The 27923-nt window shown below is 39.7% G+C and overlaps 1 pseudogene; it reads right to left on the reverse strand.

The window, feature by feature from the left end:
• Nucleotides 1-128: 128 nt before the first annotated feature.
• Nucleotides 129-27885, reverse strand: LOC128658134 (vasculin-like protein 1; annotated as a pseudogene).
• Nucleotides 27886-27923: the final 38 nt, after the last annotated feature.

Genomic DNA, 27923 nt, shown 5'->3' on the forward strand with positions numbered 1-27923 from the left:
GCGTTAGACCCTATTTTGAGTGACTCCAAATACCAGAGGGCGGTAAAAACCAGCGTTAGGAGCCTCTAACGCTGGTTTTGACGGCTACCGCCCAACTCTAAATCTAGCCATAAGTGAACAAAGTGGTTTAGTTCAGATGGGGGAATGCTCTGTGGCTTCCCAAATGTGAGGACCAGGACTCGTCGTCTGAAGTGTCTGAGCTGCTTGTGTCAGTGTCGGAACACTCGCTAGGGTCGGGGGTCAGAAGGCCACGCCAGGAGAAAGGCATGACACATCTTCATGGCTGTTTCAGGAATCCATTTTGTCTCATGCCATTTCTTTTTAGCTGCTGAGATTTGACTTGGAACTCCTGCAACTCCTCTTCCTTTAGAGGCAAGCAATTTTCATCATTCTCAGGAGATTCCTGCCACCCCATCTCTTTCAATAACCTGTGCTCTGCTTCCAGTGAATACGACAATCTCTCTCTTTTGTCTGCCTGAGAAAAGGTGATGGCAGCTTCCTTCAATGTGCACCTCCTCTGTATCATTCAATTCAGAAGGGCTTTGGTTCTGCATTTCTTTCAGTTTGTCGCTTTCCCTGTTCTCTGTTTGATCCACATCTTGTTCATCCTTAAGTGCTTTGAGAAATTTGCTCTTCTTGTCTGGAGCACAGCGGGCCATTCTGGTGAGTCTTGAAATGCTGAGCTCCAAAGGTGGTGTAACATTGGCTGCACCCTTGACTGAAAAAGGTTGCTGGTTTAGGGACCATATTTTTGAACATGATGGGTCAAGAACCATTGGTTTTGCTGCGGCCATTAGAAAGGTGAGGTACTGGAGATGCAAATTGAGATTTTTTTGATGACCAGCATCTTGCGGGGCTGCTTGGCACTGGGAGGGTTTTCTCAAACACCGGTAGGAGTCCCAGTCTATTTGCTTGGAATAACTTGCTTGTCAGTCTCAGGATTTAATGATGGGAAATCCTCCTCTTCAAACTGCAGCTTTTTACGTTCTGCGTTCTTTTCCTCTCTGGTCTCGGGCGGTGGTTTTTCCTGCAGGGCTGGGTTATTACGAGATGTGGCGCTGCAGTTTCGATGTCACTGGCCTCCATTTCCTGCTCCATTGCTGCCATTTCCTCCAACCCTCTGCATAGCACTATCCTGCCCATGGGTCGTTCCATGCCAGCCTGCCTGAGTGCTCTGATTTGTGCCTTTAGAGACCCCCGAGTCCACAGAATCATGACACAGAAGGGAAGGCTGATGCCAGGAATCTCCAGTGGTACGGAGAGGCCCATTGTTGAAGAACCGATCAGAAGAGTTGTGTCTCCTGCGACTCACACCCAGACGACCCTCACCCCTTGGAAGATGTTCTCCATGTTTCTCTACAACGCCTGTGACTTGGTGGTCTGTGGTGTAGAGAAGTTAAGCCAAGCAGGAACAAAGTCATGCTGCGCCACTTAGGTCCTCAGTCTCCAATCAATGAAGCAAGGCATTAATCCTCATGTCCAAGGCAGTGCCTGCCTTCACGTTTAATTCTTAGCAGCTCCTTCCTGTTTTTTGGGATGGTGTGGGGGATTCCTTTTAGAATTGGGTTATCTAATGCTGGAAATGAGGGGAAAGGGACAGCCCCTAAAGAAGCCTAGCAGGGCATGAACCCTATTTCTACATGCCAGAAAAATCTAGCAAGAGCTTCCTTCCTTAAGTGCTCATTATGTCCGTTTTTGCTAGTCAAATAAAAAAAGTGAAATAGAATGCTCACATGGGGATAAAATAGAGTAAATGTATAATGAAAAATAAACAACCACATTTCCCTCATTAAATAGAGTTTTGTGTTCTTGTTGAGTCAACAATGAATGGTGTTTGGATCATATCAGTGTTCATTCAGATTTAAAGAAGCTTGCAATTAGTGATGTCGAGAACATAACATTTTCGCAAATGTTCGTGAACGGACGAACCAGGCGAACCGCCATTGACTTCAATAGGCAGGCGAATTTTAAAACCCACAGGGACTCTTTCTGGCCACAATAGTGATGGAAAAGTTGTTTCAAGGGTACTAACACCTGGACTGTGGCATGCCGGAGGGGGATCCATGGCAAAACTCCCACGTAAAATTACATAGTTGATGCAGAGTCTGGTTTTAATACATAAAGGGCATAAATCACCTAACATTCCTAAATCGTTTGGAATAACGTGCTTTAAAACATCAGGTATGATGTTGTATCGATCAGGTAGTGTAAGGGTTACGCCCGCTTCACAGTGACAGACCAAACTCCCCATTTAACGCACCGCAAACAACCGCAAACAGTCCATTTGCACAAGGTTGGATACCAAGCTAGCCATGTCCCGTTCCTTGTCCTCACTGATGTCATTGAAGGTCTCTTCCTCCACCCAGCCACGTACAACACCAAGGGTCCCCGAAAGGTGACAACAAGCCCACTCAGTTTAATCATTTTAATCCCTGTTACATCCCCCCTCCTACTTCAAATTAGGGGCACTGCGCGTGCAATCTACTGTGCCACCAGATATGAGTGGTGTGTTAAGTAGTACTATTCTTATCAGTTTAATCCCTGTCACGTCCCCTATCAGGGGACGTGTATATGGCATGCATTTTAGGAACCGGGAGATTGTAAAAGATGCTTGGTCAGTACGGCCACGAGATAAATAGATTTGATAGATAGATAGATAGATACAAAGATTAGATAGATAGATCAATAGATGCAATAGATACATTTGATAGATACGATAGATAGCTAGATAGATAGATTTGATAGACAAATAGATAGATTTGATAGATAGATAATTTCCCAGACAGAGAATTACAAGACGTGCGATCTGGGACCCATGGTAAGGTTACTTCCTTTTGCACAATCGAGTACAGGTTGGGGATTGCCTTTTGTGCAAAGAAATTTTGGCCGGGTACCTTCCACTGCGGTGTCCCAATAGCTACAAATTTTTTAAATGCCTCAGACTCCACCAGCTTGTATGGAAAAAGCTGGCAGGCTAAGAGTTCAGACAAGCCAGCTGTCAGACGCCGGACAAGGGGGTGACTTTGTGACATTGGCTTCTTACGCACAAACATGTCCTTTACAGACACCTGACTGTGGGCAGATGAGCAGGAACTGCTCCGGAAGAGAGACGGAGTGGCGGATGGTTGAGAGGGGGCAAGGAGGACAGCAGTGGTTGATGTGGCTGAAGATGCTGGACCAGGAGGAGGATGGCGGCTTTGAGTTTGTGTGCTGCTTCTACTCATGTGTTGATCCCATAGGCGTTTGTGATGTGCGATCATGTGCCTTCGCAAAGCAGTTGTACCTAGGTAGGTGTTGGACTTCCCACAACTCAGTTTCTTTTGGCACAGGTTGCAAATGGCATCGCTGTTGTCAGAGGCAGACACACAAAAAAAATTCCACAATGCTGAGCTCTGCGATGACGGCATTCTGGTGGTGGCAACAGCATGCGTTGATTGGCGTGCTGTCTGGCTGACCCCGGGTGCCAATGCATGCTGTCTGACTGTGCCACTAGCTCCTTGTGACGACCTCCCCCTGCTTCCAACTCGTCTCCTCCTCCTCCTCTCTGTCTCCCCATCTGAACTTTCCCCCTGTTCTTCTTCTCTTCTAGCGGGCACCCACGTGACATCCACGGACGCATCGTCATCATCAACCACTTCACCTGTATCTGACAAATCAACAAAGGAAGCAGCAGCGGGTACAACATGATCATCATCACACCGTACGTCCATGTCTGTAATGCTGCCTGACTGAGACATATCACTGTTATCTACATCCTCTGTCAATGATGGTTGCGCACCACTCATTTCTTCCAACTGATGTGTAAAAAAACTCCTCTGACAGATCAAGTGAAGCGGCTGTGGTGCTAGTGTTGGTGGTGGCAGCAGGCGGGCGAGTGGTAACTTGAGAGGTGCCCGAAGATAAGCTGGAGGAGGATGGTGCATCAAGGTTCGGAGCGGAAGCTATAGAAGATTGGGTGTCTTGTGTTAAAAAGTCAACTATTTCCTCAGGACTTTTCGAGTTTATGGGACGTGGCCTTTGAACACTGGGCATTATTCTAGGGCCAAAGGGAATCACAGAACCACGACCATGACGGCACCTGCGGGGTGGCCTGCCTCTGCGTGTCATTTTTTTTTAAATGTACACTTACATTACTATTAAACAATATATGAGTGGTGGCACTGGGCAAGTGGGCACAGTATATGCTGTGAGCCTGACACAAAAAAGCAGACTGATGTTTCACAGTCCAAAATTATTTTTTTTTTTAAATGTACACTTACACTACTATTAAACAAGATATGAGTGGAGGCACTGGGCAAGTGGGCCCAGTATAAGCTGTGAGTCTGAAACAAAAAAGCAGACTGATGTTTCACAGTCCAAAAAGTTTTTTTTGTTTTTAAATGTACACTTACACTACTATTAAACAAGATATGAGTGGTGGCACTGGGCAAGTGGGCACAGTATACGCTGTGAGCCTGACACAAAAAAGCAGACTGATGTTTCACAGTACAAAAAGTTTTTATTTTTTTAAATGTACACTTACACTACTATTAAACAAGATATGAGTGGTGGCACTGGGCAAGTGGGCCCAGTATACGCTGTGAGCATGACACATAAAAGCAGACTGATGTTTCACAGTCCAAAAAGTTTTTATGTTTTTTTCAATGTACACTTACACTACTATTAAAAAAAGATATGAGTGGTGGCACTGGGCAAGTGGGCCCAGTATAAGCTGTGAGCCTGACACAAAAAAGCAGACTGATGTTTCACAGTCCAAAAAGTTTTTATTTTTTTAAATGTACACTTACAATACTATTAAACAAGATATGAGTAGTGGCACTGGGCAAGTGGCACAGTATACGCTGTGAGCATGAAACATAAAAGCAGACTGATGTTTCAAAGTCCAAAAAGTTTTTATGTTTTTTAAATGTACACTTACACTACTATTAAACAAGATATGAGTGGTGGCACTGGGCAAGTGGGCCCAGTATAAGGTGTGAGCCTGAAACAAAAAAGCAGACTGATGTTTCAAAGTCCAAAAAGCTTTTTTGTTTTTAAATGTACACTTACACTACTATTAAACAAGATATGAGTGGTGGCACTGGGCAAGTGGGCCCAGTATAAGCTGTGAGTCTGACACAAAAAAGCAGACTGATGTTTTCACAGTCCAAAAAGTTTTTATTTTTTTAAATGTACACTTACACTACTATTAAACAAGATATGAGTGGTGGCACTGGGCAAGTGGGCACAGTATACGCTGTGAGCATGACACATAAAAGCAGACTGATGTTTCACAGTCTAAAAAGTTTTTTTTGTTTTTAAATGTACACTTACACTACTATTAAACAAGATATGAGTGGTGGCACTGGGCAAGTGGGCCCAGTATAAGCTGTGAGCCTGACACAAAAAAGCAGACTGATGTTTCACAGTCAAAAAGTTTTTATTTTTTTAAATGTACACTTACACTACTATTAAACAAGATATGAGTGGTGCCACTGGGCAAGTGGGCACAGTATACGCTGTGAGCCTGACACAAAAAAGCAGACTGATGTCTCACAGTCCAAAAAGTTTTTATTTTTTTAAATGTACACTTACACTACTATTAAACAAGATATGAGTGGTGGCACTGGGCAAGTGGGCCCAGTATAAGCTGTGAGCCTGAAACAAAAAAGCAGACTGATGTTTCACAGTCCAAAAAGTTTTTTTTGTTTTTAAATGTACACTTACACTACTATTGAACAAGATATGAGTGGTGGCACTGGGCAAGTGGGCATAGTATACTCTGTGAGCCTGACACAAAAAAGCAGACTGATGTTTCACAGTCCAAAAAGTTTTTTTTTTTTTTAAATGTACACTTACACTACTATTAAACAAGATATGAGTGGTGGCACTGGGCAAGTGGGCCCAGTATAAGCTGTGAGCCTGAAGCAAAAAAGCAGACTGATGTATCACAGTACAAAATTTTGTTTTTGTTTTTAAATGTACACTTACACTACTATTAAACAAGATATGAGTGGTGGCACTGGGCAAGTGGGCCCAGCATAAGCTGTGAGCCTTACACAAAAAAGCAGACTGATGTTTCACAGTCCAAAATGTTTTTTTTTGTTTTTAAATGTACACTTTTACTACTATTAAACAAGATATGAGTGGTGGCACTGGGCAAGTGGGCACAGTATACGCTGTGAGCCTGACACAAGAAAGCAGACTGATGTTTCACAGTCCAAAAAGTTTTTATTTTTTAAAATGTACACTTACACTACAATTAAACAAGATATGAGTGGTGCCACTGGGCAAGTGGGCACAGTATACACTGTGAGCCTGACACAAAAAAGCAGACTGATGTTTCACAGTCCAAAAAGTTCGTATTTTTTTAAATGTACACTTACACTACTACTAAACAAGATATGAGTGGTGGCACTGGGCAAGTGGGCCCAGTATAAGCTGTGAGCCTGAAACAAAAAAGCAGACTGATGTTTCACAGTCCAAAAAGTTTTTTTTGTTTTTAAATGTACACTTACACTACTATTAAACAAGATATGAGTGGTGGCACTGGGCAAGTGGGCACAGTATACGCTGTGAGCCTGACACAAAAAAGCAGATTGATGTTTCACAGTCCAAAAAGTTTTTTGTTTTTAAATTTACACTACTGTTACACCAGATATGAGTGGTGGCACTGGGCAAGTGGGCACAGTATACGCTGTGAGCCTGACACACACGCTGGCAGGCAGGCAACTGCAATTAAATTACACAAGCAGACTGATGTTTCAAAGTCAAAAAATTTTTTTTTTTTAAATTTACTCTACTGTTACACCAGATTTGAGTGGTGGCACTGGGCAAGTGGGCCTGGCACACACGCTGGCAGGCAGGCAACTGCAATTAGATTACACTAGCAGACTGATGTTTCACAGTCAAAAAAGTTTTTTTTTTTAAATTTACACTACTGTTACACCAGATATGAGTGGTGGCACTGGGCAAGTGGCTTGGCAGGCAGGCAACTGCAATTAGATTACACAGGAAAGAAAATGATGTTCTAGCCCTAAAAAGGGCTTTTTGGGGTGCTGTCCTTACAGCAGAGATCAGATGAGTCTTTCAGGACTGTAGTGGACACTGAATATACTGGCCTAGCTATCAATTTCCCTATTAAATCTCCAGCAGCTACACTGTCCCTCCTCTCACTAACAATGCAGCTTCCGAATGAATCTAAAATGGCTGCTGTCCAGGAGCTGGGAGGGTCTGGGAGGGAGGGTCTGCTGCTGATTGGCTGGAATGTGTCTGCAGACTGTGAGATACAGGGTCAAAGTTTACTCAATGATGACGAATAGGGGGCGGATCGAACATCGCATATGTATGCCCGCCGCTGCGAACGCGAACATGCTATGTTCGCCGGGAACTATTCGCCGGCGAACTATTCGCGACATCACTACTTGCAATCAGAGCTTTTGAAAAATAGCCCACTAGAAGCCTAGAGTCTGGCATGCAAATCCATTAGTGCATGTGTTTGGTTCCCTCATTAATTTTAAAAGGTAAAGCTGAACCAAAGCCTAAAAATATAATATAGTACTGAGGCGTCTACACTAATCTAAATCTCGCACATCCTGGAGGATATGAAGAAAAACATCCATTGTCATGAAGAAAATGGCATTAAGACAAAACAAGGAGCTGAGATTCAATGCTGCATTTTACATTCCTCGTCAACATTGGTAAGGGTTGCAAAAAGTAATATTGAAAAAATGCAGATGTAAACAGGTATGGAGGTACGGAGAAGATGGGCGCGACTCCCAAGAATCAAATATTGTAGTCACAGCAGAAAAAAATCTGAGCTCTTTATCCCCAAGATGCATTCTTTGTGCAGAAGTTTATTATGGGCGTTTAGCGCAGAGGACGGAGCGGCGTCTAATACAAATGATTACTGTGCTAATCCTTCACTTTGGTGCCTGCTTCCTGCTCCTCACAAACCATAACAAAGCGCACACCAAAATGGCAACCCCCGGAGCATAACCATAAAGATGGAACTCAAATCCACCTCTCTGTCGCAGTCTCCAAAAATGTTTTTAAAAAACACTAACCCCCGAAGATCCTTTAAAAGTTTCTGAAGTACGGACATCCATCCTCATCCAGGCAGCGAGAAGTTTTCATCCAGGCGGCGAGAAGGCTTTATCCAGGTGGCAATAAGGCTTCATCCAGGCGGCGAGAAGTCTTCATCCAGGCTGCGTCTTCTATCTTTATCCCGGCAGAGCGGATCCATCCTTGAAGACATCCGACGCCAAGCGTCCTCTTCATACAGTCACTGCCATACACTGGATCTTCAATGCAAGGGAGCCTTTTCAAAATGGCATACCTTGCATTCCAATTGGATGATTTAATTCTTGAAATTCAAATCAGCTATTCATTCAAGGATCCATCATTCAAGGATGGATCCGCGCCACCGCGATGAAGATAGAAGAAGCCCCCTGGATGAAGACTTCTCGCCGCCTGGATGAAGACTTCTCGCCGCCTGGATGAAGACTTCTCACTGTCTGGATGAGGATGGATGTCCAGACTTTAGAAACTGTGAGTGGATCTTCAGGGGTTAGTGTTAGTTTTTTTTTTTTGGGGGGGGGGGTGGGGTTTTTTTTTAGATTAGGGTTTTGGGCTTTAGGTAAAAGAGCTGAATGCCCTTTTCAGGGCAATGTAAAAGAGATGAATGCCCTTTTAAGGGCAATGTCCATACAAATGCCCTTTTCAAGGCAATGGGTAGCTTAGGTTTTTGTTAGAGTTAGGTTTTTTTATTTTGGGGGGTCAGGTGGGTGTTGGGTTATACTGTTGAGGGGTCTTTGTATTTTTTTCCAGGTAAAAGAGCTGATTTATTTAGGGCAATGCCCTACAAAAGGCCCTTTTAAGGGCTATTGGTAGTTTATTGTAGGCTAGGGGGTGTTTTTATTTTGGGGGACTTTTTTATTTTTATAGGGCTATTAGATTAGGTGTAATTGTTTTTATTTTTTATAATTTCGTAATTTAGTGTTTTTCATTTTTTTTAATTTTAGACAGATTTTTTTAGTAGTGTTAGTTTTTTTTAATGTATAATTTAGTTTGTTTAATTGGTAGTTATTTTAATTTTAGAATAATAGTTTAGTATAATAGTTATGTTAGGTTAATTGTTAGTTTAAAGTTAGGTTTTTTAATTTCACAGGTAAGTTTTTATTTATTTTAAGATAGGGGTATTGTAATTTTAATTTAAAGTTAGGGGGTGATAGGTTTAGGGGTTAATAGTTTAATTTATTAGTGGTGATGTGGGGGGCTGGCGGTTTAGGGGTTAATAGGTTTATTTAGTAGTGGCGCTGTGGGGGGCTGGCGGTTTAGGGGTTAATAGGTTTAGTTAGTGGCGGGGATTGGCGGAATAGTGGTTAATAACTTTATTACAGTGGCAGGGATGTGGGCAGGCGGCAGATTAGGGGTTAATAAGTTTAATATAGTGTTTGCGATGCAGGAGGGCCTCAGTTTAAGGGTTAATAGGTAGTTTATGGGTGTTAGTGTACTTTGTAACAGTTTAGTTATGAGTTTTGTGAAACATTTTTGTTACACAAAATCCATAACTACTGCTCTCAGATGGCAGAATGGATCGTGTCAGTATAGGCTGTAACGCAAGCATTTTAGCCTCACCGCACAACCTGTAATACCAGCACTATGGAAATCCCACACAAATACATCATTTTTTGAGTGCAGGATTGATGTTGCGTCTAATTACGACACGACTCGTAATGGCTGCATTACTGTTTTTACGCTGAAATTACCATTTTTTCAGTGTTAAAACCATAATGCACAACTCGTAATCTAGAATTTGATATTTGATTATTTCCTTTCTAAGTTTGCCTTTATAAGTCCATACAGTAGTTGGCCTATGCATATTAGCACATCCCTATGTTACACACTTGAAAGAGCAAAAACCTTCAAACATAAAAATCTTGCTATTTAAACCTGTCAAGCCTAAGTTAAATTCACAGTTAGTTTCCTACACAGATGACATTTGTTCATTTTGACACTAGGACAATTATAAGCAATTGATAAATATTTGTGCCCTACATTGCAGAATACAAGCTTGCAGTGGATAATTTATTAACAAAATGTTGTAACATATTTTCTGCATTGGTAATGTCCTATTTGTGTTTATGTTGAAGGTATGAAGCTATGCAATGGCTTAAAGGGACACTAAACCCAAATTCTTTTCTTTCATGATTGGGATAGAGCATGCAATTTTAAGCAACTTTCTAATTTACTCCTATTATAGATTTTATATTGTTCTATTGGTATCTTTATTTGAAAAGCAGGAATGAAAGCTTAGGAGCCGGCCCATTTTAGGTTCAGTACTTGGGTACTGCTTGCTGATTGGTGGCTAAATGTAGCCACCAATCATCAAGCTATATCCAGGGTGCTGAACAAAAAATGGGCCAGCTCCTAAACTTTCATTCCTGCATTTTAAAATAAAGATACCTAAAGAACGAAGACAAACTCATAATAGGAGTAAATTAAAATGTTGCTTAAAATTGCATGCTCTATCCAAATAAAAAAAAAAATGGGTTTAGTGTCCCTTTAATTAAATGTTACACATCAATAAGTTTAAACTCTGAAGTGACTTTCAAGGTGGATATGTCCTTCCCTTATCCTTGGCTCTGGTTAATAAGTATATTTATTTTTCCCTTCCTTTTTGTTATAAAGGATAGGTGTATAAAAAATAGCAGTGTGTGCAGATAAATAAAACACTAGAATAATTCAGTTTGCTAATGTAAATGGCACTCATTATTCCTCATTAACCATAATTACTGTGTGTATTTTTAACCACAAAAAGTTATTTTCTTATAAGAATAAAAAAACTGCTCTAATACAAGTAAAAACAAAGGGCCCAATTACAAGTAGAGCACAAACATTTGCATGCAAGCGGTATTGGGTTTTCACGGTCGTTTGCGCGCAGGTTTAATTGCTCTGGTATTACAAGTAAATGCGATCACTTGAGCGCAATTCAAGTTAGCATCCTCAGAGCTCTTGTTAACTGTTTCGCAACACAAGAAAGTGTCACAAAACACATAAAAAAAAAACATTAAAAAATACATTTACACCAGTGGTGTCAAACTCATTTGAGTCATGGGCCATTTTACATACAAGTGCAACTCACGTGGGATGCACACTACCTACATTTCTTGTAATTGCTATAAACAAATCAGTGACATTTGCTATACCTGTATACAGGGAGTGCAGAATTATTAGGCAAGTTGTATTTTTGAGGATTAATTTTATTATTGAACAACAACCATGTTCTCAATGAACCCAAAAAACTCATTAATATCAAAGCTGAATAGTTTTGGAAGTAGTTTTTAGTTTGTTTTTAGTTTTAGCTATTTTAGGGGGATATCTGTGTGTGCAGGTGACTATTACTAATCATAATTATTAGGCAACTTAACAAAAAACAAATATATACCCATTTCAATTATTTATTTTTACCAGTGAAACCAATGTAACATCTCAACATTTACAAATATACATTTCTGACATTCAAAAATAAAACAAAAACAAATCAGTGACCAATATAGCCACCTTTCTTTGCAAGGACACTCAAAAGCCTGCCATCCATGGATTCTGTCAGTGTTTTGATCTGTTCACCATCAACATTGCGTGCAGCAGCAACCACAGCCTCCCAGACACTGTTCAGAGAGGTGTACTGTTTTCCCTCCTTGTAAATCTCACATTTGATGATGGACCACAGGTTCTCAATGGGGTTCAGATCAGGTGAACAAGGAGGCCATGTCATTAGATTTTCTTCTTTTATACCCTTTCTTGCCAGCCACGCTGTGGAGTACTTGGACGCGTGTGATGGAGCATTGTCCTGCATGAAAATCATGTTTTTCTTGAAGGATGCAGACTTCTTCCTGTACCACTGCTTGAAGAAGGTGTCTTCCAGAAACTGGCAGTAGGACTGGGAGTTGAGCTTGACTCCATCCTCAACCCGAAAAGGCCCCACAAGCTAATCTTTGATGATACCAGCCCAAACCAGTACTCCACCTCCACCTTGCTGGCGTCTGAGTCGGACTGGAGCTCTCTGCCCTTTACCAATCCAGCCACGGGCCCATCCATCTGGCCCATCAAGACTCACTCTCATTTCATCAGTCCATAAAACCTTAGAAAAATCAGTCTTGAGATATTTCTTGGCTCAGTCTTGACGTTTCAGCTTGTGTGTCTTGTTCAGTGGTGGTCGTCTTTCAGCCTTTCTTACCTTGGCCATGTGTCTGAGTATTGCACACCTTGTGCTTTTGGGCACTCCAGTGATGTTGCAGCTCTGAAATATGGCCAAACTGGTGGCAAGTGGCATCTTGGCAGCTGCACGCTTGACTTTTCTCAGTTCATGGGCAGTTATTTTGCACCTTGGTTTTTCCACACGCTTCTTACGACCCTGTTGACTATTTTGAATGAAACGCTTGATTGTTCGATGATCACGCTTCAGAAGCTTTGCAATTTTAAGAGTGCTACATCCCTCTGCAAGATATCTCACTATTTTTTACTTTTCTGAGCCTGTCAAGTCCTTCTTTTGACCCATTTTGCCAAAGGAAAGGAAGTTGCCTAATAATTATGCACACCTGATATAGGGTGTTGATGTCATTAGACCACACCCCTTCTCATTACAGAGATGTACATCACCTAATATGCTTAATTGGTAGTAGGCTTTCGAGCCTATACAGCTTGGAGTAAGACAACATGCATAAAGAGGATGATGTGGTCAAAATACTCATTTGCCTAATAATTCTGCACTCCCTGTACATTTCAAAAGATTGTGTTCTGTAACTCCTAATTAACTTACTCTGGCTTGATGAAACGCGCTCGAATGCTTTTAAGAAGGTGACACACACGCTCCATCGAGTTGCTCTACCACAGAGCCCTTGCTATTTATTTTTTTATAGCAGCCCTGTTCCGGGCGCACTCACAGTTTAGCCTATACGCATAGTATAACATTTCTTCTGCATTATAAATAGTGGATCACAATGCTGTTCGGCATAGTGACCCACTATTTATATAGTGATAGACATAAACCTGTTGTATATAATATAAAATAAATGCATATAAAATATATTTATCAAATATAAAGTATGTGATTTAAGTTAAAGAGAAAATGATGGAAAGGAATGGACAGAAATGATGCGTGAAATCAATGCTGCCATAGTAATGAACACATATAAAGCAGTGCTGCATGTGTCAAATACATCATTTTGCACTTATCTGTGTTTGCCTTTTTCTTTTTAATAACAATCAGCTAGATTATGAGTTTTGAGAGCTATAGGGATTTTAACGACCGCCACATTGTGGGGGGCTTGCGGTTTAGGGGTTAATAGGTTTATTATAACGGCGGTGTGGGCGGATGGCAGATTAGGGGTTAATTATATTTAAATAATGTTTGTGATGCGGGAGGGTGGCGGTTTAGGGGTTAATATATTTATTATAGCGGTGACGATGTCGGGGAGCGGCAGAATAGGGGTTAATACATTTTAATAGTGGTGGCGACGTCCAGAGCGGCAGATTAGGGGTTAATACATTTATTACAGTGTTTGCAATGCAGGAGGGCCTCGGTTTAGGGGTTAATAGGTAGTTTATGGGTGTTAGTGTACTTTGTAACACTTTAGTTATGAGTTTTATGTTACAGCTTTGTAACGTAAAACGCATAACTACAGACTTTAGATGGCGGTACGGATCTTGTGGTTATAGAGTGTACCACTCACTTTTTGGCCTCCCAGGCAAACTCGTAATACCAACACTATGGGAGTCCCATTTTTAAAAGGGCACTACTGACGTTGCATGACTGGCTAAAAGGTGTGCGGTACACCTATACCGACAAAACTTGTAATAGCAGCATTAGGTAAAATGAAGCGTTATGGGCCATAACAATGCTATTTGACTCATAACGCAAAACTGATAGTTACTTGTTAAAGACTGAGGGGTTTTAATGTATATGCGCATCCCATTTAATAAGCCCACTCGCTCTTTAAGTAATAACTATATTATAATTATTATTTTTCTTGGAGGTGGCGTAGGCCACACAAAATTAGGTCAAGGGCCGCATGAGGCCCATGGGCCACTAGTTTGATGCCCCTGATTTACACTCATAATAACACCATCTTATAAAAATAATTTATAAAAAAAATTATATGGGCTCAAACATATGAGGTCTCAAGTGTTAGAAAAAAAGGCATGCAAAGGGCTTTAACATTGAGATACATATACATCTCTAGAGATGGATATTATGGGGCCAATTTATGTATGTGCTATAGCGGATCATGTCCTCCGCACATCGATAAATGCCGACACCATACGCTGTCAGCATTTATCATTGCACAAGCAGTTCTTGTGAACTGCTTGTGCAATGCCACCCCCTGCAGATTCTTGGCCAATCTAGCAGGGGGTGTCAATCAACCTGATCGTGCACAATCGCGCAGACTGCAGACCGCAGCCTCAGAGGAGGCGTATGAGTTAAGAGGCAGCGGTCTTAAGACTGCTGCTTCTTAACTCCTGTTTGCGGCAAGCCTGAAGGCTCGTGCGGAAACAGAGGTATTGGGGTCGATACGGACCTTGTTAACTCGGCCCATATGTATTTATATATGTTTATATATGTGTACAGATGTATTTATATTTGTATATATGTATTTACAGACATATATACACTTATAAGCTCATAAATATAGGTTCGGCTGCTAAAGTATACAAGTCAAGACTGGAGGTGTATGACCTGTGATAGATTGAGCCAGATTGAACTACACGTTATTTGAAGTGGGCGCAAGTATACCAGAGACTCTTTGTTACAGGCACATTTGGTGTGAGAAGTTGCCATATGTGAGGTACTATCTATGCTTGCTACGACCTCTTAAGTGCTATTACACTTGTATTTGACACATTGACACATTTATACTGAACCCATTAATCTATGGACTGCCTCTTAACACACAAGTGGTTGGGTCAGTGTAGCAGCCGTGGCAGCAGGAGACAGGCTTCTGCTTACCTGGGTTTGTTACGATGAATGGCCCAGCAACACAGGATATCTCTAAAACCTTGGAAACATATTATAAACAGACTATCAGGGACACTGACATATTGCATTGACCTGCTAATCCTGGACTGCTGGTGATTTTTCCCCCCTTGGAACGCCTTGGGGGTGTTGATTTCTGCATCTTAAATTCTGCTGTATGTGGGATGAGTGTGTGTAGTGTGATTATTTGGGACCCTCCAACACTGCATTATTCTGCATTATTGTGTTTGATATGAAGTAAATAATAAACATTATATTTATTGCATGTTTTTGTAGTTTTGTGCTGGGATTATATATATTGATTGATTTAGGGGTAGTGAAAGTACTTTATCCCGTGCACTTGTGATCAGTCTATAGTCAAGCTGTGCTGTCACATTGAGAATTTGTATCTTTATTGTAATGTTTCTTGTAGGTTTTGTTTTTTAATAATTCTTCTCGGAGGATTTGATCAACCTCACCCTTGACCTAATCAAGTAGGCCCTTGTCATAACCTCTGTCGAGAAGTCTTTTCATGGTAACATTGGCCTCATTCGCATATGTTCCTGGATGGGAACAATTCTTTTTAACCCAAATTAATTGTCCCTTAGGTATTGACTTCAGTAAGTGTGGAGAGTGGCAAGATTTAGAGTTCAAGGTTGTATTCCCAGCAGTGGGCTTGCAATAGAGTTTAGTCATGATACACTGGCCTCTAGTTATCAAGCCGTCAACCTCAAATACGCTGGAATTCCACAGCGTATTTGTGGCGAGGCTGATTCGCCTTAGTTATCAAGCCCTACACACCGGCAAAAGTAGAATTTAGGGACGTAAGCTTCGATCCGCCGGAGTCCGACACAGATCAATTCTTACGTCACTCCAGATGTTCCGCACACAAGTTCGGCACAATCTGACTACTTTGGCTAGTTATCAAAAAACTATCAGGTACGCTCGGCACTTTTCCGGCCCAGCGTACCTGGTTTTCAATCCGCCGCCCTGGAGGCAGCGGATCCCATAGGAATCAATGGGAGTCTGACCATAGCGAAAGTTAATGTTCGCTGCTGCCCGACATCCCATTGATTCCTATGGGAGCTGTCTGCACCTAACACCCTAACATATACCCCGAGTCTAAACACCCCTAATCTGTCCCACCCTACACCGCCGCAACTAAATAAATGTATTATCCCCTAAACCGCCGCTCCCGGAGCCCACCGCCACTCTAATAAACTGATTAACCCCTAAACCGCCGCTCCCAGACCCCGCCGCCACTATAATAAATATGTTAACCCCTAAACCGCTGCTCCCGGACCCCACCGCCACCTACATAATACCTATTAACCCCTATCCTGCCCCCCTACACTGCCGCCACTATAATAAATTTATTAACCCCTATCCTGCCCCCCCTACACCGCCGCAACTATAATAAAATTATTAACCCTTAAACCTAAGTCTAACCCTAACCCTAACACCCCCCTAAATTAAATATTAATTAAATACATCTAAATATTATAACTCTTATTAACTAAATTAATCCTATTTAAAACTAAATACTTACCTGTAAAATAAACCCTAAGATAGCTACAATGTAATTAATAATTACATTGTAGCTATTTTAGGATTTAAATTTATTTTACCGGTAACTTTGTATTTATTTTAACTAGGTAGAATAGTTATTAAATAGTTATTAACTATTTAATAACTACCTAGATAAAAGAAATACAAAATTACCTGTAAAATAAATCCTAACCTAAGTTACAATTAAACCTAACACTACACTATCATTAAATTAATTAAATAAATTACCTACAAATAACTACAATTAAATACAATTAAATAAACTAACTAAAGTACAAAAAATAAAAAAACTACGTTACAAAAAATAAAAAAAATAAGTTACAAACATTTAAAAAATATTACAACAATGTTAAGCTACTTACACCTAATCTAAGCCCCCTAATAAAATAACAAAGCCCCCCAAAATAAAAAGTCCCTACCCTATTCTACATTAAAAAGTAAAGTAAAAACAGCTCTATTACCTTACCAGCCCTTAAAAGGGCCTTTTGCGGGGCATGCCCCAAAGAATTCAGCTCTTTTGCGTGTAAAAATAAAATACAACCCCCCCAACATTAAAACCCACCACCCACATACCCCTACTCTAACCCAAACCCCCCTTAAATAAACCTAACACTACCCCCCTGAAGATCATCCTACCTTTAGCCGTCTTCAGCCAGCCGACCACCGATGGAACAGAAGAAGACATCCGGAGCGGCAGAAGTCATCATCCAAGGGGCGCTGAAGAAGGCTTCCATCCGATTGAAGTCAACATCCAGGCGGCGCTGAAGAAGTCTTCCATCCGATTGAAGTCATCATCCAGGCGGCGTCTTCAATCTTCATCCATCCGGAGCGGAGCCATCTTCAGACAAGCCGACGCGGAGCCATCTTCTTCCACCGACGACTGAACGACGAATGACGGTTCCTTTAAGTGACGTTATCCAAGATGACGTCCCTCGAATTCCGATTGGCTGATAGGAAAAATCTGATTGGCTGATTAAATCAGCCAATCAGATTGAAGTTCAATCCGATTGGCTGATCCAATCAGCCAATCAGATTGAGCTCGCATTCCATTGGCTGTTCCGATCAGCCAATAGAATGCAAGATTAATCTGATTGGCTGATTGAATCAGCCAATCGGATTGAACTTCAATCTGATTGGCTGATTCAATCAGCCAATCAGATTTTCCTACCTTAATTCCGATTGGCTGATAGAATCCTATCAGCCAATCGGAATTCGAGGGAAGCCATCTTGGATGACATCACTTAAAGGAACCGTCATTCGTCGTTCAGTCGTCGGTGGAAGAAGATGGCTCCGCATCGGCTCGTCTGAAGATGGCTCCGCCCTGGATGGATGAAGATTGAAGACGCCGCCTTGATGAGGACTTCAATCGAATGGAAGACTTCTTCAGCGCCCCTTGGATGATGACTTCTGCCGCTCCGGATGTCTTCTTCTGTTCCATCGGTGGTCGGCTGGCTGAAGACGGCAAAAGGTAGGATGATCTTCAGGGGGGTAGTGTTTATTTAAGGGGGGTTTGGGTTAGAGTAGAGGTATGTGGGTTTTAATTTTGGGGGGGTTGTATTTTATTTTTACAGGCAAAAGAGCTGAATTCTTTGGGGCATGCCCAGCAAAAGGCCCTTTGAAGGGCTGGTAAGGTAATAGAGCTGTTATCTTTTTAATGTAGAATAGGGTAGGGCCTTTTTTATTTTGGGGGGCTTTGTTATTTTATTAGGGGGCTTAGATTAGGTGTAAGTAGCTTAAAATTGTTGTAATATTTTTTAAATGTTTGTAACTTATTTTTTTTATCTTTTGTAACGTAGTTTTTTTTTTTTTTTTTTGTACTTTAGTTAGTTTATTTAATTGTATTTAATTGTAGTTATTTGTAGGTAATTTATTTAATTAATTTAATGATGGTGTAGTGTTAGGTTTAATTGTAACTTAGGTTAGGATTTTTACAGGTAATTTTGTATTTCTTTTAGCTAGGTAGTTATTAAATAGATAATAACTATTTAATAACTATTCTACCTAGTTAAAATAAATACAAAGTTACCGGTAAAATAAATTTAAATCCTAAAATTGCTACAATGTAATTATTAATTACATTGTAGCTATCTTAGCGTTTATTTTTACGGGTAAGTATTTAGTTTTAGATAGGAATAATTTATTTAATGATAGTGTAGTGTTAGGTGTAATTGTAACTTAGGTTAGTTTTTATTTTACAGGTATATTTCTCTTTATTTTAACTAGGTAGCTATTAAATAGTTAATAACTATTTAATAGCTATTGTACCTAGTTAAAATAAATTGAAATTTGCCTATAAAATAAAAATAAATCCTAAAATAGATACAATATAATTATTATTTATATTGCAGCTAGATTAGGGTTTATTTTAAAGGTAAGTATTTAGTTTTAAATAGGATTAATTTAGTTAATAAGAGTTATAATATTTAGATGTATTTAATTAATATTTAAGTTAGGGGGGTGTTAGGGTTAGACTTAGGTTTAGGGGTTAATAATTTTATTATAGGTTGCGGCGGTGTAGGGGGGGCAGGATAGGGGTTAATAAATTTATTATAGTGGCGGCGGTGTAGGGGGGCAGGATAGGGGTTAATAGGTATTATGTAGGTGGCGGTGGGGTCCGGGAGCAGCGGTTTAGGGGTTAACATATTTATTATAGTGGCGGCGGGGTCTGGGAGCGGCGGTTTAGGGGTTAATCAGTTTATTAGAGTATTAATAATTTTATTATAGGTTGCGGCGGTATGGGGGGGCAGGATAGGGGTTAATACATTTATTATAGGTGGTGACGGCGTAGGAGGGGCAGATTAGGGGTCAATTAGTTTAATATAGGTGGCGGCGGGGTCCGGGAGCAGCGGTTTAGGGGTTAAACAATTTATTTAGTTGCAGCGGGGTCTGGGATCGGCAGGATAGGGGTTAATACATTTATTATAGGTGGCGGCGGTATAGGGGGGGCAGGATAGGGGTTACTAGGTATAATGTAGGTGGCGGTGGGCTCCGGGAGCGTTGGTTTAGGGGTTAATACATTTATTATAGTTGCGGCTGTGTCCGGGAGCAGCGGTTTAGGGGTTAATAACTTTATTTAGTTGTGGGGGGCTCCGGGGGTGCCGGTATAGGGGGTAGAACAGTGTAGTTTAGTGTGAGTGCTTAGGGACAGGCTAGCAATAAAGCTGAAAAAAAGCAGAAGAGCAGCGACATCGGATGAGTGATAACTATCACAGTCCGCTGCTCATCGCCCCGTACTTGGTGCGCGGCTTTTTGACAGCTTTATTGATAACTTTGGCGAGATTATTCAGGTCCGCAGCGGTGATGGTAGGCGAGCTTAGGCGGGCGTATTGGGGCCGGCGATGGCAAATAAGTAGACACGTTGATAACTAGAGGCCTCTGTGTGTCATGATTAGGGCATAGAGACAGATCCAAAAAATTAAGTGAATAATATTTAGCTATGTAAAAAACATTGGAATGAGAAATATTCTAATTTTCATGTAAGGTTAGCACACATGAGAATATGCAATCGGGTATAAATGTGTACATAAGTATGTGTTTCACTGTATATTTAGCATACATATTTCACATTCCAATGTTCTTCACTTACAGGAAAATTTCCTTTTTATTGTAAATACATTTTTATATATATATATATATACATACAGTATATATATATATATATATATATATATATATATATATATATATATACCTATACTTTTATATATATTTCTATAGGTTTAGAGGTATAGATATTTATTTTACATGAACAGTATCAGATATATGTAGACATCTATATATTTAATAATAAAAGTACATTAATTTCTACGTGAAGAACATAGGAATGTAAAACATGCATTTTGCAATTTTGATTCCTCCTGAACATTGTGCAGGTCTAATCCGCAGCTTACTTTTTTCACAGCATTGTGAATGTTTAATGGGATGTGTTCAATAAAGACTTGAAATATTATAATTGGTTGTGTGTTGTTAGCTTAAGCACATTGTGTTTGTCTATAATTGTGACATAACACAATGATATTTTATAACCAATTCATGCAGAAAACCAATAAATTTTAAAGGTTTTGCATACTTTTTCTTGCCACTGTAGGTATAGATATGTATTTTACATAAACATTATCAGATATATAGAAATATATATTTAATTAAAAAAGTACACTATTTTCTATGTGACATAGGAATGTAAAATACTCAGTTTACACAACGTTTCACGATTTAGATTTTAACGCGATTGGGTTATCACATATGAAAACCTAGTAATCTTAAAGTGCATTATTGAAATATTATATATAAAATATTAAAAGAATTAGTAAAAAATATTCAAAAATATTAAAAACACTATAAAAAATATAGATATTTTATATGGATTATTAAGAATATTTTACAGTATGTTTAATAATTTTTTATAATTTTTTAAATATTTTATATGTAATATTTCAATAACGTGCCTTTATATTACTGTTTTTTTATGTGTGCTGACCCAACCGCAATAAATCTAAATCTCGAAACCCGATGCGCAAAACACATATTTTACATTGCTATGTTCTTCACATAGAAAATAATGTACTTTTTATAATTAAAAATATATTTCTATATATCTGATAATGTTAATGTAAAATACATATCTATGTTAAAAGGTGATATTCTGTAATAACACAAAAACAAACAAAACAGATAAATTAACATAATGTGTCTAACATGTGCACTATAAAATAGGATATGTGTTCCTGTAGTCTTCTGAAGAAGTGTCCTTAAGGAGGAAAGAAAGACAACAATAGTGAAGTACTGTTAGAACTCTTGTTAGAAAATTGAGTGAAATCTTACTCACAAAGACGAGAGCTATAACTCAGCGGTTCTGGAGAAACGTACGTCGGATTTATTGGACGCTTGGACTGTGATGTCACTGGGAGGGTTGGTCTGATAACAGAGTGGTTTGTTCTACATTGTAGTCTACATATACCCGAGTGACTTTGCTTTTATAATAAATATTTGCTTTTATATATTTTGGAGTCATTTGCGGTCCTCTGTTACCTGGTCAAGGAGTATTCATGGGCTTTCATACTTAGAACTAACTTATAGCTCTCGTCTGTGTGAGTAAGATTTCATTCTATTAGGAGTTCTAACAGTACTTCACTATTGTCTTTCTTTGCTCTTTAAGGACACTTCAGAAGACCACTGGAACACATATCCTATTTCAAATACATATCTATACCTGCAGTATATATCTATAGAAATATATATATATATATATATATATATATATATATATATATATATATATATATATAATTGCTATATACAGGTGGTGCAGTATTATTAGGCAAATTAGTATTTTGACCACATCATCCTCTTTATGCATGTTGTCTTACTCCAAGCTGTATAGGCTCGAAAGCCTACTACCAATTAAGCATATTAGGTGATGTGCATCTCTGTAATGAGAAGGGGTGTGGTCTAATGACATCAACACCCTATATCAGGTGTGCATAATTATTAGGCAACTTCCTTTCCTTTGGCAAAATGGGTCAAAAGAAGGACTTGACAGGCTCAGAAAAGTCAAAAATAGTGAGATATCTTGCAGAGGGATGCAGCACTCTTAAAATTGCAAAGCTTCTGAAGCGTGATCATCGAACAATCAAGCGTTTCATTCAAAATAGTCAACAGGGTCGCAAGAAGCGTGTGGAAAAACCAAGGCGCAAAATAACTGCCCATGAACTGAGAAAAGTCAAGCGTGCAGCTGCCAAGATGCCACTTGCCACCAGTTTGGCCATATTTCAGAGCTGCAACATCACTGGAGTGCCCAAAAGCACAAGGTGTGCAATACTCAGAGACATGGCCAAGGTAAGAAAGGCTGAAAGATGACCACCACTGAACAAGACACACAAGCTGAAACGTCAAGACTGGGCCAAGAAATATCTCAAGACTGATTTTTCTAAGGTTTTATGGACTGATGAAATGAGAGTGAGTCTTGATGGGCCAGATGGATGTGCCCGTGGCTGGATTGGTAAAGGGCAGAGAGCTCCAGTCCGACTCAGACACCAGCAAGGTGGAGGTGGAGTACTGGTTTGGGCTGGTATCATCAAAGATGAGCTTGTGGGGCCTTTTCGGGTTGAGGATGGAGTCAAGCTCAACTCCCAGTCCTACTGCCAGTTTCTGGAAGACACCTTCTTCAAGCAGTGGTACAGGAAGAAGTCTGCATCCTTCAAGAAAAACATGATTTTCATGCAGGACAATGCTCCATCACACGCGTCCAAGTACTCCACAGCGTGGCTGGCAAGAAAGGGTATAAAAGAAGAAAATCTAATGACATGGCCTCCTTGTTCACCTGATCTGAACCCCATTGAGAACCTGTGGTCCATCATCAAATGTGAGATTTACAAGGAGGGAAAACAGTACACCTCTCTGAATAGTGTCTGGGAGGCTGTGGTTGCTGTGCACGCAATGTTGATGGTGAACAGATCAAAACACTGACAGAATCCATGGATGGCAGGCTTTTGAGTGTCCTTGCAAAGAAAGGTGGCTATATTGGTCACTGATTTGTTTTTGTTTTGTTTTTGAATGTCAGAAATGTATATTTGTGAATGTTGAGATGTTATATTGGTTTCACTGGTAAAAATAAATAATCGAAATGGGTATATATTTGTTTTTTGTTAAGTTGCCTAATAATTATGCACAGTAATAGTCACCTGCACACACAGATATCCCCCTAAAATAGCTAAAACTAAAAACAAACTTTTTAAACTGATCGAAACAGCCAATAGAATGCGAGCTCAATCTGATTGGCTGATTGGATCAGCCAATCGGATTGAACTTGATTCTGATTGGCTGATTCCATCAGCCAATCAGAATATTCCTACCTTAATTCCGATTGGCTGATAGAATCCTATCAGCCAATCGGAATTCGAGGGACGCCATCTTGGATGACGTCCCTTAAAGGAACCGTCATTCTGCAGTTGGACGTCGCCGGAAGAAGATGGGTCCGCGGTGGAGGTCTTCAGGATGGAGCCGGTCGTTATCGGATGAAGATAGAAGATGCCGCTTGGATCAAGATGGTTGCCGGTCCGGATCGCCTCTTCTTCCCGGATAGGATGAAGACTTTGGAGCCTCTTCTGGACCTCTTCAGCCACCGGATGATGGATCGCCAACCCCCGCTTGGGTTGGATGAAGATTTTGGAGCCAGGACGGATCGGTGATACCTGGTGAGGTGAAGACAAGGTAGGATGATCTTCAGGGGCTTAGTGTTAGGTTTATTTAAGGGGGGTTTGGGTTAGATTAGGGGTATGTGGGTGGTGGGTTGTAAATGTTGGGGGGGGGTATTGTATGTTTTTTTTTACAGGCAAAAGAGCTGAACTTCTTGGGGCATGCCCCGCAAAGGGCCCTGTTCAGGGCTGGTAAGGTAAAAGAGCTTTTAACTTTAGTAATTTAGAATAGGGTAGGGCATTTTTTATTTTGGGGGGCTTTGTTGTTTTATTAGGGGGCTTAGAGTAGGTGTAATTAGTTTAAAATTGTTGTAATATTTTTCTTATGTTTGTAGATATTTTTTTATTTTTTGTAACTTAGTTCTTTTTTATTTTTTGTACTTTAGTTAGTTTATTTCATTGTAGTTATTTGTAGATATTGTATTTAATTAATGTATTGATAGTGTAGTGTTAGGTTTAATTGTAGGTAATTGTAGGTATTTTATTTAATTAATTTAATGATAGTATAGTGTTAGGTTTAATTGTAACTTAGGTTAGGATTTATTTTACAGGTAATTTTGTAATTATTTTAACTATTTTAGCTATTAAATAGTTCTTAACTATTTAATAGCTATTGTACCTGGTTAAAATAATTACAAAGTTGCCTGTAAAATAAATATTAATCCTAAAATAGCTACAATGTAATTATAATTTATATTGTAGCTATATTAGGGTTTATTTTACAGGTAAGTATTTAGCTTTAAATAGGAATAATTTATTTAATAAGAGTTAATTAATTTTGTTAGATTAAAATTATATTTAATTTAGGGGGGTGTTAGTGTTAGGGTTAGACTTAGCTTTAGGGGTTTATCCATTTATTAGAATAGCGGTGAGCTCCGGTCGGCAGATTAGGGGTTAATAATTGAAGTTAGGTGTCGGCGATGTTAGGGAGGGCAGATTAGGGGTTAATACTATTTATTATAGGGTTAGTGAGGCGGATTAGGGGTTAATAACTTTATTATAGTAGCGCTCAGGTCCGCTCGGCAGATTAGGGGTTAATAGGTGTAGGCAGATGGAGGCGACGTTGAGGGGGGCAGATTAGGGGTTAATAAATGTAATACAGGGGTCGGCGGTGTTAGGGGGAGCAGATTAGGGGTACATAAGGATAACGTAGGTGGCGGTCGGCAGATTAGGGGTTAAAAAATGTATTCGAGTGTCAGCGATGTGGGGGGACCTCGGTTTAGGGGTACATAGGTAGTTTATGGGTGTTAGTGTACTTTAGAGTACAGTAGTTAAAAGCTTTAGAAACCGGCGTTAGCCCAGAAAGCTCTTAACTACTGACTTTTTTCCTGCGGCTGGAGTTTTGTCGTTAGATGTCTAACGCTCACTTCAGAAACGACTCTAAATACCGGAGTTAGAAAAATCCCATTGAAAAGATAGGATACGCAATTGACGTAAGGGGATCTGCGGTATGGAAAATTCGCGGCTGAAAAGTGAGTGTTAGACCCTATTTTGAGTGACTCCAAATACCGGCGGTAGCCTAAAACCAGTGTTAGGAGCCTCTAACGCTGGTTTTCACGGCTAACGCCAAACTCCAAATCTAGGTCTAAGACCCTCCCCCAGTGAGCAGAAATTGCACAAAAAATGGTTGTCAAGGCAACCATCTACAGTTTACACCAAAATATATACAAATACAGATACAAATCAATTAATACCCAATACACTGTATATAATCACAAATGTGAAAACAAAGGTCAGTCACAAAGATTTAGCTGTCTGACATAATAACAACAAAACCATTATGTGACGTTTTAAAATGATGTGTAAATTTGCTGTAAAACATGCCATACATGAAATGCTGTCCATAGAATCTTTTTTAGCATGAAGACAATAATCTATTAAATTATAATGTTGAAAAAAATGCAGTATCAGAGGCAGACAGGCAGGCGTGTGCCTATAATAATGAAAAAAAATAACAATTTTGATGGGTGATTGTTTATGACTTCAGAGGTTATAAGTTGTTTATTGTTTTCATTGGGGCTTTTGTTTTGATATATTTGAAACCTGGTTTATGCACATAGTATGTCGTAGATAGAGTTCCGAGTGTCCCATTTCACTGAATGATAAATGACTAACATCCTACCAGTGAACTCTCCAGCCTTGTTATGTAGCAATCTTTCTTACGCCCCCAGTTTTTGAAGAGTAGAACTACCCCTGCTCCTCACTAATATCTTCACAACTTAAGCTAAATTTTTTGCTCACCTCTACTCCTTGCAGGGTCATCTCTTTAACTTTGGACCAGATGGAACCATGGGACCCAGAGAGCACTTGACCGGGATGGCACAAAGGGAATGCAAATTCTGGATGATATTGTTTTTAAAGAGAAATTATTCTTATTTAAAGCCCATCTTCTTGTGAATTTTTAATCTGCTAAACTTTAATCTTGTAGACATTTGACTCTAGTTGCATTTAGACGGTAGTGTGCAGAGAGTAGACGTCATTTTATTCTTGGACCCAGGCAACACAATGTTTTAAGCCTGCCCTTAGCCCTTTCTATGTAAATTATTACCTTCTATCTTTGAACTTCCTCCCTAATTATTACCTGCTACTTTTGTACTCCATCGCTCTTTAAGGGCAAGATTATAAATTGCGTTGCAAATCTGTTTTTCGCATTTGCGAAAAATTGCACGCGTTATGGTTTTTCCGCATTTGGGGTTGCACAGGTACTACATTACCTGCGTAATCCATAAAGTCAGATCGCAAGCGCGTTTATGTATTCCCCCATAGAAGTCAACGGAGAAGACAAATAGAAAACAAAAACCTAATCTGTTGCGCAAAGCCCATGAAGTATTCTCCTTAAAAAGTGTACAGGAAAATGCGAATATTTCATATTGCACGGTTGTTTTGTTAATGGAATATGTTCTATTTATTTGTAAATAAAAATTTCTCTATGAATGTGATATCTATAGCGAGATATGTATATGAATATAACCCCACGTCCTGTATCATGTGACAGCCATCACCCAATAACATATACGTATACACTGTGAACTCTTGCACATGCTCAATAGTAGCTGGTGCCTCAGAAAGTATGCATATAAAAAGACACACTTTGATAATGAAAATAAAATTTATCTAAAGTTAAATTTATCTAAAACATGTAAATTTAATTTTGACTTTAGTGTCCCTTTAAGAAGCAGTGGTCCTCAGAGGTGACTGAGTTAAATAAGCCCAGATTGGGTCCTGCTTTCAATCAACTCACCCAAGAGCAGAGGCTGGGTTGTACAAGCTATAGCTTGTGCAATGTTAAATAAAGGCAGCAGATGCCATTATATTTGATATTAGACAAGTGCATGGCGAAAAAAATCGGTTCGGTTCAGATTGATTCAGATTTTTCGAATTTCGGTTCACATCGATTCAAATTCGGAAAAATTTGAATAAATTTGTTTTGGATTCATTCGGATTCGAATAAATTCGTCTGGATTCGGTTCGGTTCAGAAATTCGGAATTTCGGAAAGTGTTAGGTGGGATGTGCTGTGTATTAGACTAGTATTATGTACTGTATATTAGGTATAACCCATAGCAGAGTGATATAACCTAATATACTGTACAATACTAGTGTAATCCATGGCCATCCGAATCTACCGAATAAATCTGAATAAATCCAAACTAATTCGGATTTATTCGGTAGATTCGGCACTATTTTAATTCGGAAATTCAAATCGATCCGAATCCCGAATTTTACGAATTCGGACGAATTTCCGAATCGATCCGAAACGAATCGCACATTTCTATTTGATATGTTGCCATGTCTATGATCTGCATTATTAGATAAAATATTAATGGTCTTGGTAATGATTGAAGTGCTTGAGTCATAACTGTAATATGTGATATCAGAAAATATAACCTTGAAATAGCACCTGGTACTAGTCATGAGTTCTCCATCCAGAAGTGCTGTTCTCTATACTACAAATAAATAAATAAACAAAAGCATAATGATGACTCCAAACACCCACTGTCCTCCTCCCAGGACCGCTTCCTGTCATCTTCCACAATCACTTCTTCCACCTTTCCCACTCCCCACTCATATCTGCAAAACTTCCTGTGCTGCTCCCACTGTGTGCTAGAGTAGTCAGCTGTCCTGCACATACTGGATGATCTAGGGCTGACCAATTAGGAGTGGTACT

Source organism: Bombina bombina, chromosome 4 (assembly GCF_027579735.1).
Source record: "Bombina bombina isolate aBomBom1 chromosome 4, aBomBom1.pri, whole genome shotgun sequence".
Lineage (NCBI taxonomy): Eukaryota > Metazoa > Chordata > Amphibia > Anura > Bombinatoridae > Bombina > Bombina bombina.